This window comes from Panthera pardus, unplaced genomic scaffold, assembly GCF_024362965.1.
Source record: "Panthera pardus isolate Hobbes unplaced genomic scaffold, ASM2436296v1 HiC_scaffold_2, whole genome shotgun sequence".
Classification (NCBI taxonomy): Eukaryota; Metazoa; Chordata; class Mammalia; order Carnivora; family Felidae; genus Panthera; species Panthera pardus.
Window position 1 is genome coordinate 144,248,336 of NW_026526765.1, and position 15,377 is coordinate 144,263,712.

General features: G+C 44.0%; 1 long non-coding RNA gene across 1 annotated transcript in view; it reads left to right on the plus strand.

Annotated features, from left to right (window-relative positions):
* The first annotated feature begins 2,839 nt into the window (after positions 1 to 2,839).
* The window catches only part of LOC109278917 (uncharacterized), a 34,723-nt gene continuing 22,185 nt past the window's right edge, over positions 2,840 to 15,377 (plus strand). Inside the window, exons 1-2 of the long non-coding RNA XR_002085921.2 lie at positions 2,840 to 2,952; positions 13,800 to 14,017. This is a non-coding gene — a long non-coding RNA (uncharacterized LOC109278917). The remainder of the gene's footprint in view (positions 2,953 to 13,799; positions 14,018 to 15,377) is intronic.

A 15,377-nucleotide genomic window follows, 5' to 3' on the forward strand; every position in this document is an offset into this window, starting at 1 on the left:
CATTTGAGCGGTGAACCATCACTAAGTAATGTTTTTGGACAGTAGTGATCTCTCAACCCAGGCCAGTGGTTGTGTTGCACCACAGGCCTCACAGCTGGGGAATGGCCTCAACGGAACCAAGAATAGCAGCTCCCTGCCACTCAAAGATGGGAAATCCTGGAAGCAGGCCTCGTGCTCTGACTTACCTTTCACATACTTTAATATTGACCACCTCTAAACCGGATGTTGCCAAATAATTCATTGACTCTCTTCATTTTGAAGACCATGTTCATTTTAAAAGGAAATGTAATCCATATGTTTCTGGTTCCTTTACACTTAATCACCAACAATATGTTCTGTAATAGCTACTAGATGTCAAATGTTTTTGGAGACAATTTTTTTTTTCATGAGGGCAGGAAGCTGATTTGGACAAGAGTAATCACCAAAAGGTTTAAGTTCAAAACTTGAAAATGTAAACTCATAAGGTTTAAATTGTAAACTTGTCCACTCCTTATTCTGAAAGGGCCCCAAAGAGCAGTAATAGCAAGGATCTGGCAAGAATTAATACATGAACATCTGGGAAAGGGGGACAGGGAGTGGATGAGAAAACAGGACAATAATTGGTAGGGATGCCATCAGAATGGCAGGCCAGGGCAGAGTCTCCTGACAGGTCCAGAAGACACAGTGTCCTTGGAATCGTGATGTCCTGTTTGTGAAGTCAACAATGGCAGTAACAACCAGAAGAACACATAAGGAGCCATGAAGGAATTCACTGTTGAAAACAGAGCACAGACTTAGATCCATTTTTTATTTAAAACAAAATCTGTGGCTGGCCCACAGGCTTTTATTTGTTCAAGTGTCTAGGAAAAGGTCTCTACTTCTGCCACGTTGTGGCAAAATCTCAATCTGGGATACAAGTAAAAGAGTAAGGAAAGTTAATTTTTCAGAGTCAGTGGATTAAGCAGAAACTTTCTTGACAAGGCCTATATAATACGGTGCTTTATTATATGTTTACTTTGATCTTGATTTAGAAGGACTGAGTATTTTCTCAGTTGTAATAAATATCACAAAATGGAAATAAAATTTGGTTAGCTTGAAGAAAAGAGTAAATAAATGGTCCTGAAAATCGTTGAAATGTGAATATTTTCTATCATTAATTAGAGATAACAAAGAACAAATACTGAGTATGGTACAAAATCCAACCACATGGGCATTCTCCTGGAGAAAAATTAAAGTTACATGATTCCTAGTTCAAGGACTAGTTGTAGAATTAGCAATAAGAAAAGCATGATGGGGGGGCGCCTGGGTGGCGCAGTCGGTTAAGCGTCCAACTTCAGCCAGGTCACGATCTCGCGGTCCGTGAGTTCGAGCCCCGCGTCAGGCTCTGGGCTGATGGCTCGGAGCCTGGAGCCTGTTTCCGATTCTGTGTCTCCCTTTCTCTCTGCCCCTCCCCCGTTCATGCTCTGTCTCTCTCTGTCCCAAAAATAAATAAAAAACATTGAAAAAAAAATTTTTTTAAAAAAAAAAAGAAAAGCATGATGGGTTTCGTCTTGTGCCATCACGGGCCCCACAGAGACACAGGCGACACTGGAGAACAGGAAATTATTGTCTCATAGACAAATTCCACAGCATGACCCTGAGCTTCATATTACTCACGCGCATGTCTCTGTCAAGTGCTACTCCTAGCCTCCTTACCAGGGAAAGATGTAATTTGAGGAATGGGGGCAGGAGGGCAGGGAGAAGAGAAAGCCTGGGGAGGCTCTAGGGACCAAAGATTACAGGGAGAGAAAAGAGGCCTATTGTGGCTTAAGTGGTCTTTATCCATTTCTTGCTTCACTGCTTGGAAGCTATGTTCTCCAAGTTCACTGGAGTAGGAGAAAGAGATTACAGTGGAGGCACACCAGCTGTTAAACGCCTCAGCATAAAAATGCCATGCATGACTTCTGCTGGGCTGTTGGCCAGGCCTAGACACATGCCTCAACTGCAAGGGACACCGGGAAATCTAGGAAGTCATGGATAGTTGGTGACCTCCAGCTGTTTCTGCCACAAGCACCTACCTGACCTGTGCCTGTCCTTTGACTTCCTCTGGATCTCTTTAACCTAGTTTTTTGTTAATTCACTGAGTTAAGTTGGCAATCTCCCAATAATTCCCGGCTCCACAAAATGAATCAGTGGTTAGGACAGGACATGGAAAGAATTTCCAATACTGAGAGTAGACATACTACATGAGGCCTGAACTATAGCATGGAGCAAACAGGGAGCTTCCTGTCAGTTACCATGCATCATTACGCTATGTCTGGATCAAATAACATGGAATTTGAGAGAAGATGGTTCCAACAGATGTTCAGTTCTCAATTACCTTTTCCATTTCTCTCTAAAGAAGTATATTTTGGGGCTCCTGGGTGGCTCAGTCAGTTAAGCTCCGACTTTGGCTCAAGGCATGATCTCGCTGTCCATGAGTTCGAGCTCCATGTCAGGCTCTCTGCTGTCAGGTTCAGAGCCTTAAGCCTGCTTCAGATTCTGTGTCTCCTTATATCTCTCTGCCCCTCCCCACTCACACTCTGTCTCTCTTTTAAAAATAAATACACATTTAAAAAGAACTGAAAAAAAAAAAAGAAGTATACATTATTTTCACCGGGAGAGAAGACTGCCAAAGAGATTCCAGGTACAACTTGATGGAAAGAGGGATGAGCCTTGTCTGGAGGGTGTGCTGGAGCGCATAGGTGTGAGACCACATAAGTACACACTACATGTTCTGTGAGTCTCATTCATGGAATAATGGAGGCTGTAATGCTGCACAGGGCATGCCCCCTATGATGTCACCCCATAGTTTATGACATGAGCAAACAGAATGCTATCGTGATGCTAGATGGGACCAACCTAGAAGACCAGGGGTGGGGGAGAAGCAGAAAAGAAGGATACGGGGCTCTCTGCCTCCCCCATGGACTAATAAATATGGAAACCAGGACAGTGGTAAGTAACCTAGAGAGCAAATACAAGGGTTCAGGTCATCTACAGCCACCAAATATTGAACATAAATGTACCTATATGTCCTAGCCTTTGGATATATCATGAGGTCACATGTATGGTAATGTTCCCAATGTACTACTTTGGGCACTTAGTTGCAGGAATTCCAAAGCTTTCTGTCCCCGGGTTCTCTGGCCTGTAGGTCCCTTGAGGCTGGTGGGGGCCAGAGGTGGGAGGTAGAAGACAAACTGTACATTCTTGAATGACTTAACTTTTCCAATTCATTAAACATACTTGACACATGGTGGGCATGTGATAGTGATGATATTGTCAGCTGGTTGTGGCAACGTGGGTTCTCCAGGGGCAGAAGCTGAGATGGCGTTTTGGGTATTAGGTAGATTTCTATTAGGTATCAACTCCTGTGACAGGATGGAAGGACTGACAGAGAGAGAAGTCAAACCATGACATAGACCAACCCAGAGGGGACCTCTGGAGCTGACCCAAGACAAATGTGTAGGACTTTATCTCCTTGAAATAAATGGCCAGCCCATGTTCAGTCACCAAATGCAGACTGCCCCAGGCTGGGAGTGACCTCAGGCAAAGAAACTCTGCAACAGAGGCAGAGCCTAAACAAGAAGCTGGAGGCTGTCTGCTGATTGCACTTCCCAAGGCTGGTAAGCAAATCCTGCCTTGAAGAAGGATCTCTCCATCATGCACATCGGTGTCTACCATGCTGATGGGTTAGTCCAAACCAAGGAGGAGGGTAAAGAGATGAGAAGATGCAAACATGTGAATGGGACACAGAGCCACCTGTGGTGTAAGGTCAAATCCCACTCTTGCCCTTGAGCCTAGAAGACACTGGAGTCAGAGGTCACTTGTTCCCATCCAACCTCCTCTGCAACAACCAGCTCCATGGAGCCTCCAACAGCCTGACAGTCCTCACCTCTTGCAACATGATCCCCTTGACCTGGGCCTCAACTTCCTCAAGGTTGGCGAGGCACGGGACCACTCAGTGCCCACAACTTATACAATCCAGAATGGGGACAGAGGTGGGCAAGATCTTATTTGACAGCCCAAATATAAATTCTTCTGCCCTTCTCTCAAAAGACACGTTGGCTCTCCCAACTCCCCTTCTCTGCTATTTCCCCGACTCCTTTGATTGCACTCTCTAATAAAGCCATAGCACATAACCTCCTGCCTCTTAAAGAACCCACGTAAGAAGCTTTATTTCTTAGTTTAGGACAAAATATGTCAGGACCAAATTTTCCCATGCAGTAAAACATCCAGGCATGTGCAAGAATAGCTATGGATAGTCCAAGACCTCAAGACTGTTGCTGTATGGAAAGCAAGTCCCATATGGGGAACATTTAGATTCTGATCTTGCCCCTTCCCTACTCCGCCTTGTAGTCAGAGGTTTAATGAATGCAAATTTGCCTTAAAACCTTGCCTTTCACTATGACCAAACAATTAAAAAGTCAGGAAAATACTTATATCACTTTCTTCCTAAGTCAGATGGCTGGAACTACTAAGCATGCTTGTGTTTCTTCTTTGAAGGTGAGGAACTCAAGAAGATAGAGATCAAAAACGTTTCTATGTCCCCAACTTTTTTCTGGTGTCTGGTGTCCGATAGAGAGGTATTGCTCCCATTGGATTGCTCCCATGTCAGTCAGACATCCAGCCTCCAACACACCTGCAAGAGCACTTCCAGATGTGCCTTCCTGAGGAATTCTTTGCGGCTATGGTGGACTGGGCCAAATGAAAACTGAAGTCTATTATACCAAGCAGTACAGTTTACAATTCCAAATATTACCAGACCAATGTAATGCGCCCAATGGAGCTTCTTGGCAATGGGCTTATTGTCAAGCATCACTCATAGTTCAGCAGTTGATTTGCACCTACATACACAATAATGTAGCTGAATCACCAGCTAGAGATTAAGTGTGTCTGCTTCTCCCTCTTTAAGTCACGGAGAGCCTTTCCACCTAAAGGCGGAAGCGCTGGAGTAGCTGATGTTGGAATAGCGCTAGGGTTCTGTCAACCAAAAATTGTCAGGAGGCAAAGATTAAGCAAAAGTGTTTATTTGTGATCGGAGAATTGCAATTCAGCGTCCACAGATTTGGGCAGCAACCCAGACAATATCCCACTAGGGAGCAAAAATCAGGGGCTCTTAAAGACAAAAAAATTTTAAGTTGTTTACAAAACATTTTGATGGGTGTTGGCAGAAGAAAACAAATCAGAGCTAAATGGAACTGGTTGCTAAGGCTCTCTCTACGCAAAGGTCTGTTACTGTAGCAACTTGCAGGTCTTCAGAGTTTTTGGAGTATTTGTGGTTTGGCCTAGTTCAAAAATTCATGGTTCCACCTGGCGAGGACATATGGAAGGCCCAACTCCTTAGTAGCCTCCTGGCTCCATTTTAAACCCCCACCCCACCCCAGCATGAGCGACTCCATTTTATATCACCTTTCACAGTATCACTGTTGGAAAAAAGAGCAGGATCATCAGCCTTTCGGTGTCCAAGATTGTTACACTACCAAATACCTCCAGGCTGCCCCCAGATACTATGGGGTGTTGACGCACCGGGACAATGGGGGTTGGTTAGAACCTGCAGCTACCCTCAGCCAGAAGGTGAGGAACCCATACTCTAGTGATGAGCTGGGACCCAAGAGAAGGATGGCAGCATTCATTAGAATGGCCTAAAGCTACAGCAGCCATAAGCTCTGTGATCTCTTTGTCTCCTTCTGCTCTCTCCTCCAAGCCTCCAACATGACAGAAACAGAAGCCTCACCACAGAATTCAGCATGAGGCTCAGAGGGCGTAATAAGAGATCAAGAGGGCTTGTCAAAACGTCAGGCTGCCATTGCACAGAGCCCGAGACAGCTGTCCAGATGTTTACACTCAGATGTCTCCTGACTTGGGACTCCCCGTGCTCTCTCCTCCTGTGGCCATAGCTCCTTTCAGGATTCTGTGGTCAGAGACATTATTTTGAAAGGACATTTTTCCCCCAATGGGCAAGAGAGAGAAAACAAGAGGAGGGCCAACTTCATTTGAAGGTGGCGGGGGGGGGGGGGGTGAGCAGGAGCAAGAGTCTGGGGCTGACAAAGAGGCCACTTGAATTCAGGCTGTCCTTGCCACAGGGAGACAACTGTGGGTGTCCAAGTAAGGCCCAAACTCCTTGGAACTGCAGAGTTCTCGGCTCTGAGAAGGAGAGTGTTTTCCTGTATCAGAAATTTTTAAACTTGTTTATTTTATGGCATAGCACTCTTTATTCGAAATGGATTTTGAAAAAAAGAAGGAAGCTGCTGTTGTTGAACTTGGAAAGGAGACCATTGAAAACTAATGGCCTAAAGAATTGCTCAAGTCCCTGACTGAAATGCCCAAGGGCGCCCCCGTCTTATGCCCTGCACTCCCCACCCCAAAGGGTAGATGGTGTTCTATCCGCCATGTGGCCTAGATCCAACCTTATTTTGAAAGGAAATTTTCCCCCCAACAGGCAGGAGGGGGTGGCGGTGGTGAGTGTTAAAGTTGTGAAGTGATATTCAAACACTGGAACTGTTATTCTGTCCTGGAGGGAGAGAAGAAAGCTGAAACACGATCCCAGCCATGCTTTGTGACAATTAGTTGAAATGTGGCCATGGCTGGAAATCCCTTGACAAACAGGAGAATAAAAAGTGCATGGGAGGAAATGAAAACCCTATGCATGGCTCTGTAGTTGAGATCTTCAGTTTGCTCAAGGTTACCAAGGACTCCTCTGTTCTGCAAGAAAGTTTTTCAGTCCCTTGAAGGTCTTCCACCTATCATTGAAAGACACCTTCATTCCACCTTGGCTCATCCCAACAGATCACGAATTCAGAGACCCTCATGGCTGGATGTCAAAGGCCTCCAGCCTCTAAGAACCTCCTTCAGCATGCTGCCAATAGCTTCTGAGGGTCTGGTTTTCCTTAGACACCAGGGGAGGGGAGCTAGGTAGATCCATTTGGTGCCTCCTGATTCACCAGCTTGTAAAACATAAAGGTGGAATTCTAAGCATGCAGCTGGCTCAGAATCACTAATATACAAATCTTTATATATACCTTGGGAAGTCAGTCAACCAATTAGCACTGAATGAACTTTATGGGAGTAACGTACTATTTAAAGTATTTCCCAAGTGCTACATCACATGAATGGACAAATCAGAATCGATGAGGGGCTGGAGTGAATCCTGGAGACCTCCTGTTTGCCCAAGTTGGTAGATGATGTTATGGGTAAAATTGTATGTTATGGGTAGAATTTCAACACATCAATTTGGGGGGGTGGGGGTGAGTGGGTCATATGTTGAAATCCTAACTCAGAACCTCAGAATGTGACCTTATTTGGAATAGGATCACTGTGGATGTATTAAGAGGACATCGTACTGGAGTAGGTGGACCCCTAATCCAAATGACTATTGTGCTTATAAAAAGGGGGAATTTGGACCCAGACACTCACACAGGAAGAACACCATGTGAACAAGGAGGTGGAGACCAAGGTGACAATCTGATCAGGTTACAAGCCCAACGAACACCAAAGATTGTCAGGAAACTACCAGAAGCTAGAGGAGAGGTCTGGAATAGATCCTTCCCTAAAAACAGCTTCAGAGGGAACACCTGCATTTCAGATGTCTACCCTCAGAATTGTAAGACCTCACATTTCTGTTGTATAAGCCTCCCAGTGTGTGGACTTGAGTTACAGCCATCCTAGCAAACTGGTACAGTTGGTGAGGAGGTCTGGGAGTCCCAGGGGTGGAGCACGGATGGCAGAGGGAGAACGTTTGGTGGCTCAGAGCAGTGTCTGTTGACCAATAGGGATGAAAGCAGTTCAGTATTTTCCAATCAGTTTGACCATACCTTTGCACACAAGCTGATTGTCTGGACTGACTGGAAGATCACGGGGGTGGGGAGGAGGTGCTCACAGTGTCTCACTTCCAGGGTTGTGTAAGAAGGTGAGAGAGAAGTAGTTTTCTGTAGAGTTAAGGATGCACTGTTTTTTTTTTCTTTTAATATTTATTTATTTTTGACAGAGAGAGAAAGAGCATGAGCAGCGGAGGTGGGCAGAGAGAGAGAGGGAGACACAGAATCTGAAGCAGGCTCTAGGCTCCCAGATGTCACCACAAACCCCAGTGCGGGTCTCGAACCCACGAGCTGTGAGATCATGACCTGAGCTGAAGTCGGATGCTTAACCGACTGAACCACCCAGGTGCCCCCCGGAATGCACCTGTTTTAACAAGGGGATTGCAGATTTTTACTGAGGGCGATGTTAGTTTTGTGAGGAACTCAAATTCCATTTCATATTGTGCACCTACTATTAGCTGCTTAGGTGCACTAGGCACTGACAGAAGAAACAGAAGCCTGAGACTCAGCCTCTTGCAATTTCTTGCACGTTACTTGCAAAGACAAGATTATGTCATTTGAAAGAGAACTTTACATTAAACAGTCAAAACTTAAAATTTAAGTACAACATGATGCATATAAGTTGTTATTTTAAGAGCCAGCTCAGGTGACTAAACTTGGATTAAAGATTCCCATCAGTGGCACAAAAACAGACACTCAGATCAATGGAACAGAATAGAGAACCCAGAAATGAACCCACAAACATATGGCCAACTAATCTGTGACAAAGCAGGAAAGAATATCCAATGTAATCAAGACAGTCTCTTCAGCAAATGATGCTGGGAAAACTGGACAGCGACATGCAGAAGAATGAACCTGGACCACTTTCTTACACCATACACGAAAATAAACTCAAAATGGATGAAAGACCTAAATGTAAGACAGGAAACCATCAAAGTCCTCAAGGAAAAAGCAGGCAAAAACCTCTTTGATCTTGGCTGCAGCAACTTCTTACTCAACACATCTCCAGGGGCAAGGGAAACCAAAGCAAAAATGAACTATTGGGACCTCATCAAAATAAAAAGCTTCTGCACAGAGAAGGAAACAATCAGCAAAACTAAAAGACCACTGACAGGATGGGAGAAGATATTTGCAAATGACATATCAGATAAAGGGTTAGTATCCAAGATCTATAAAGAACTTATCAAACTCAACACACACAAAAAAACAAATAATCCAGTGAAGAAATGGGCAAAAGACATGAATAGACACTTCTCCAAAGAAGACATCCGTATGGCCAACCAACACATGAAAAAATGCTCAACATCACTCATCATCAGAGAAACACAAATCAAAGCCACATGGAGATACCACCTCACACCTGTCAGGATGGCTCACATTAACAACTCAGGCAACAGATGTTGGTGAGGATGTGGAGAAAGAGGATCTCTTTTGCATTGTTGGTGGGAATGCAAGCTGGTGCAGCCACTCTGGAAAACAGTATGAAGGTTCCTCAAAAAACTAAAATAGAACTACACTACAATCCAGCAATTGTACTACTAGGTATTTACCCAAGGGATACAGGTGTGCTGTGTCAAAGGGGCACATGCACCCCAATGTTTATAGCAGCACTATCCACAATAGCCAAAGTATGGAAAGAGCCCAAATGTCCATCAATGGATGAATGGATATAGAAGATGTGGTGTATATATACAATGGAGTATTACTCGGCAATCAAAAAGAAGGAAATCTTGACATTTGCAACTACGTGGATAAAACTGGAGGGTATTATGCTAAGTGAAATTAGTCAGTCAGAGAAAGACAAAAATCATATGACTTCACTCATATGAGGACTTTAAGAGACAAAACAGATGAACATAAGGGAAGGGAAGCAAAAACAATATAAAAACAGGGAGGGGGACAAAAACATAAGAGACTCTTAAATATAGAGAACAAACAGAGAGTTGCTGGAGGGGTTTTGGGAGGGCGGATGGGCTAAATGGGTAAGGGGCCCAAAGAATCTACTCCTGAAATCATTGTTGCACTATATGCTAACTAACTTGGATGTAAATTTAAAAAGTAAAGGAAAAAAAAAAGAAAGGAGAGATTACCAAGGACTAAAGTCAGGGGTGGGGAAGGTGGAGTTATTCCTTCAAGAGTACAGTGGACATTTTCAATCTGGATGTAACTCATACTCTTCATGAGTACAGAGGTTATTTTCAATTTGGGGTAACTCATAGTAATGGGTACAAAGAATTTTGAATGTAATTAATGCCACTGAGTATATGCTTACAAATATTACAAGGATAAATGTTATATATATATATTTCTTCACAATAAAATTGTAAAAACAAAAAGAAAAAAGAAAAAAGATTCCTATCAGTCTTGGAAGCTCATTTGTGAGATGGACAGCTGTGAAATACTCAGGCTGATAGTTCACATCTTTTTCTGCCCCTCCTTCCCCGGCTCTAGTTTGCAAGTTGCTCAGAATATTTGGCTATGAGGGACACCTGGGTGGCTCAGTCGGTTGAGCATCCAACTCTTGATTTCAACTCAAGTCATGATCCCACAGTTGGTGAGATCCAGCCCCGCGTTGGGCTCTGCGCTGACAGTGCAGAGACTGCTTGGGATTCTCTCTCTCTCTCTGCCTCACGTCCACTCATGCTCATGCCCTCTCTCTCTCAAAACAAATAAACATTAAAAAAAAAAAGAATATTTGGATGTGAGCATCCCTCTCAGATTGCGGGCTCTTTCTAAAAGAACCGGAACAGACGTGTGGGCTTTCCACTTGTGTTGTCAATGTTATTCTCCCAATTTCTTTTTTTAAGTCTCCATGTGGACATTTTTAATTCAGTTTAACATTTTAATTTTGTTTTCTGTGAGCCCTTCCTTGTTGTGAAATGTTAGGGTGGTTAGTGTGTGTTCCATTAACTTCCGCTCAAGCCTATGGAGGTTTCCAGTTTGCTGAGGGCACATGGATATGGGCCAGACCCATAACTGTTGGCTGGGCGCTGACCCTTTCTAGCAACCGCTGATGGGGTGTTCTCTGCGTGCTGAGGAAACTGGGTCTGACTGTCAGGAAGGGGAGGGAACGGGCGAGGCTGAAACGCAGGCAGCAATGGGTCTTCCCAGAAGAGGCAGAATTTGCCAAGGGACATATGGGGACACGGCGCCTGCCAGGGACACGGGGCCCCAGTCACACCAGGGTGGAGCAGACTCAGCATTACTTCCTCCAAATGCAAGTGTATTTAAACGAGGAGGACAGGGACAAGTTCCCGTCCCTCCCAGGGAACTCTTGACTCGCTTTAATCAGATGTTTGTGGGCTCTTGGCCTGGCACACAGAAGAGCAATGACTGAAGAGGAGGAGGAGGGCATCAGGAAATGGGTGTGACCATGGTTTTTGTTCCTTGTAGTTGGACTCTGAAGATTTCTGAAAATGGTCACAACCTGTTTTGTATGTTTCCAGGAAAAATGAAGTTTTCTTCAAGGTCATGTAACACTTCACAGTGAGGCGGGGTGTCTCTCTCAACGATGCCCATGGTGCCCCGTACAAAGCCTTGCACACATTAGACATTCTGGGAATGTGTATCTGCTAAATTTAGATGAATTCCTAAAGGTCATGTGTGTGCATGTGGATTCCATTTTTATAAGCTGGATTGCACTTTAAAAGCATATGGGGAGCACATTGAAAGGAATACTGCATTGGCTCATTTTGTGAAATTAGTATCCACTTCCTGATTTATTTGTTTTATAAGCAGAAGTAGGCTTGTATGGTTTCCTTAAAAACCAAGCACACAGATGCTCCGTTCCCCATCTGCAAGGTGATGGGACAGGACTCGGCAATTTTGGATATTCCTTCCAGTGCTACAATTATAAAGCCTTAGAAACTACTTCCAGTTAACATGAAGATTTAGAAATTGAGAGATCTGGTTGCCTTTTCTGCTTTGAGCGACAGGGGAAAATAAGTAGAGTGGGTGGTTCTTCTCAAGTTTTGTCATCTTTCCATTTACTCATCACATACGGCAGTTACGTTCACCTGAAATAGCAATTATTTGTAGTAAGCCACACTCACCTCTCACATGATGCCCATCTCTACTCTGGATTAGTTTCATCGCTTCCTTTTTGATATGCTTTCTTGGCTACAAAGAACTGAGCTCTGGGGCTCCTGGGTGGCTCAGTCGATTAAGCGCCCGACTTCAGCTCAGGTCATGATCTCACTGCCTGTGAGTTCCAGCCCCGTGCGTCGGGCTCAGTGCTGAGTGTGCAACCCGTTTCAGATTCTTTCTCTCTCTCCCTCTCTCCCTCTGCCACTTCCTCCACTTGTGCTCTCTCTCTCTCTAAAATAAATTTTTAAAAAAGACAAAGAGCTCAATTAAAAAATAAAATTTAAAGTAGTTTTAGATTTACAGAAAAGTTGTAAGAGTACTACAGAGGGTGGGTTTTTTTAAGTGAGAATGAGAGTGTGTGTGTGAGTTGGGGAGGAGCAGAGGGAAGGGGATAAAGAGAATGCCCAGCCTGGTGCCCGATGCAGGGGCTCAATCCCACAACCCTGGGATCATGACTGAGCTGAAATTGAGAGTCAGACACGCAACTGACTGAGCCACCCAGGCAACCCAGTACAGAGGGTTCTATACCCAGTGTCAAGTTGTCCCCAGTGTCAATATCTTACATTAGTATGCACAATTGCCAAAACTAGTGAGTCAATACATTATTATTAACTAAAATCCATACTTTATTTGAATTTCCTTAGTTTTTACCTGATATCCTCTTCTGTCCCAGGACCTCATCCAGGATATATTATATTGAAACATCCTTTCTCCTTAGGCTTCTCTGGACCAGGACAGGTCCTCATATTTTTCTTGTTTTTGACGTTGGGAGTTCGAAGGAGTATGGGTCAGGCTACTTTCTAGACTGGCCCTCGGTTTGGGTTTGTCTGATGTTTTCCTCATGGTCAGGTTCAGGGTTCTTGAGAGGGACACCACCAGGGCTAAGTCCCATCCTCACCACAGCACATGCAGGTTTCATGCTGTCCACTGACATCAAGCTTGATTACATAGCAGTGGCAGTGTTTATTGGGAGGTCTCCAACCGTGCCCCCCTTTCCATGCTGTACTCTGGACGGAGGTCACTATGCACAGCCCACGCCGAAGGGATAGGACGTTCTGAGAGTATTGATTCAAGAGCAGAGGACCCTACATGAGTTGTGTGAGTTTCTTTTGTACAGCAGATTTCTCTACTCTTATTTCTTTATTTACCCACTCATTGCATCAGGGTGGACTCAGATATTTATTTTCTACTTTGGGTTATAATCCAATACTCAGTTATTTCGTTGCTCAGATTGTTTCAGGTTTGGCCACTGTGAGTTCTTTCAGTCAGCTCTTTCTTTTTTAAGTTTTTCTATTTTATTTATTTTGAGAGCGAGAGAGTGCGGTTTAATCTCTATCCTGGAATCATGACCTGAGCCAATATCAAGAGTCAAATGCTTAAATGACTGAGCCAAGCAGGCACCCCTTTAAGTTGGCTCTTGAGTCCCCTTGACATGCACCCACCATCTTTTTTGAGCCCTTCCTTACTTCCTGGCACCACAACATGTTCCAGGCTCATCTTGTATATTCCCAACCCCAGCCCTAAGACCAGCCCTTTCTCCAGTGAGCTCTGTTCCCTTTTATTGAAGAATGGTGTTTAGAATCCAAGATCTGGGTGCTGGGTGTGTTCACTGCCACCAGGGTGTGGCACTTCTTTCCTTTTGCTTCTTCTGGACCCTCTTAGCAGACAGACTAAAGAAGTATGTGGGCATGCCAACTAATGTATATACGCATCTAGAAATAGTACTATACATGTCCATCTGTATCTAGAGGAAACTAAATGTTCATACTAATGTCTCCAATTCTAATCCATTGCCACACATTTTTAGACATTGCAACTGTGGAGAAATATAAAGCCAACCTGACTTCCGCCCTTCTACATAATTCACGTTTCCTAACAGTTTTGCTTATCTTTGAAATCCAGCAAATTCACCAGGCCATATATTTGAATTCATCATTATCACTGGACCCTGACTCCATGAGATGGACAGATGTGTTTAGAGGGCAAGCCCAGGAGGCCATCTTCTCTATGACTCCCAGCTGAGCCCCACAGTGGTGGCTGAAATCTTGGGACAAGGAATTCTTAACTTCAGCCTTTCTTACTGCCCAGCTGAGGGAAAACCTTAGGGCAAGGAATTCCAAGTAAGGAATCTGTAATTCTTTCAAAGTCACTCAATTTTAAAATTTATGTTTAAATTTGTGCAAAGGAAAAGTCACTATCTGTGTGGTATACAGTTCCATGGCCTTTGACAAACATATAGAGAAGTGTACCTATGACCACAGTCACAATAGGGAACAGTCCACGTGCCGCCCAGATGCCGTCCTGTTGCCCTTTGTAGTCAACACCCCTCCCCAACCTTTGTTAACCACTGACCTGTTCTTCATCCCTATAGTTTTGTCATCTCCAAGATGTCACATAAATGGAATCTTATAGTATGCAGCCTTTTGGATGTGGTTTATGTCACTTAGCAAAAATACTTTGAGATTTCTCCATGTTATTGCATAAAATCACTTGCTTTTTTTTTTTTAAGTTTATTTATTTATTCTGAGAGAGAGACAGAGATCACAAACAGGATGAACAGAGAGAGAGGGAGAAAAATCTCAAGCAGGCTCCACACTGAAGGCACAAAGCCCAGTGTGGGGCTCAAACCCATAAGCTGTGAGATCATGACCTGAGTCGAAGTCGGACACTCAACCGACTGAGCCACCCAGATGCCCCGTAAAATCACTTACTTTTAATATTGCTATCCAGGTGCTACATCAGCATAGTTTAGATTTTTGCACTAGTGATTCCCTTGAATGTCTGTATTAGTTTCCTGAGGCTACATAACAAATGACCACAATCTTGGGGACTTAAAACACCGATTTATTAACTCACAGTTTCTAAGGGTCTGGACTCCAGGCACATCTTGACTAAGTCTTCTTTCTGTTGAGAGTCTCACAAGGCTGCAAACAACATCTCATCTGCTACCTCCTCTGAGGCTTACAAACCTCCTGTAAGCTCACTGGTTGTGGGTAGAATTCAGTTCCTTGCAGCTAGCTATCAGATTGGGGTCCTTGCCCTGTCAGCACATTGACTGTAGGGCAGTGAAACTGACTTAGGATTTCTGACCTCCAGAACTGTAAAAGAAGAAAGTGGTCTGTTTTAAGTCACTAAGTTTGTGGTAATTTGTTAGAGCAGCAATGAAAAATGAATAAATACATTGCACATTAGAAGTGAAGTAAATTGGGGCACCTGGGTGGCTCAGTCAGTTAAGCGTCCGACTTTGGCTCAGGTCATGATCTCACAGTTTGTGAGTTCAAGCCCCGCATCAGGCTCTGCTGACAGCTTGGAGCCTGGAGCCTGCTTCAGATTCTGTGTCTCCCTCTCTCTCTGCCCCTCCCCTGCTCATACTCTGTATCTCTCTATCAAAAATAAATAAACATTAAAAAAAAAGTGAAGTAAATGTTCATAGGATATGTTAAAATAGAATAGAGATTCTCAAACTCTTTTAATTGCCAA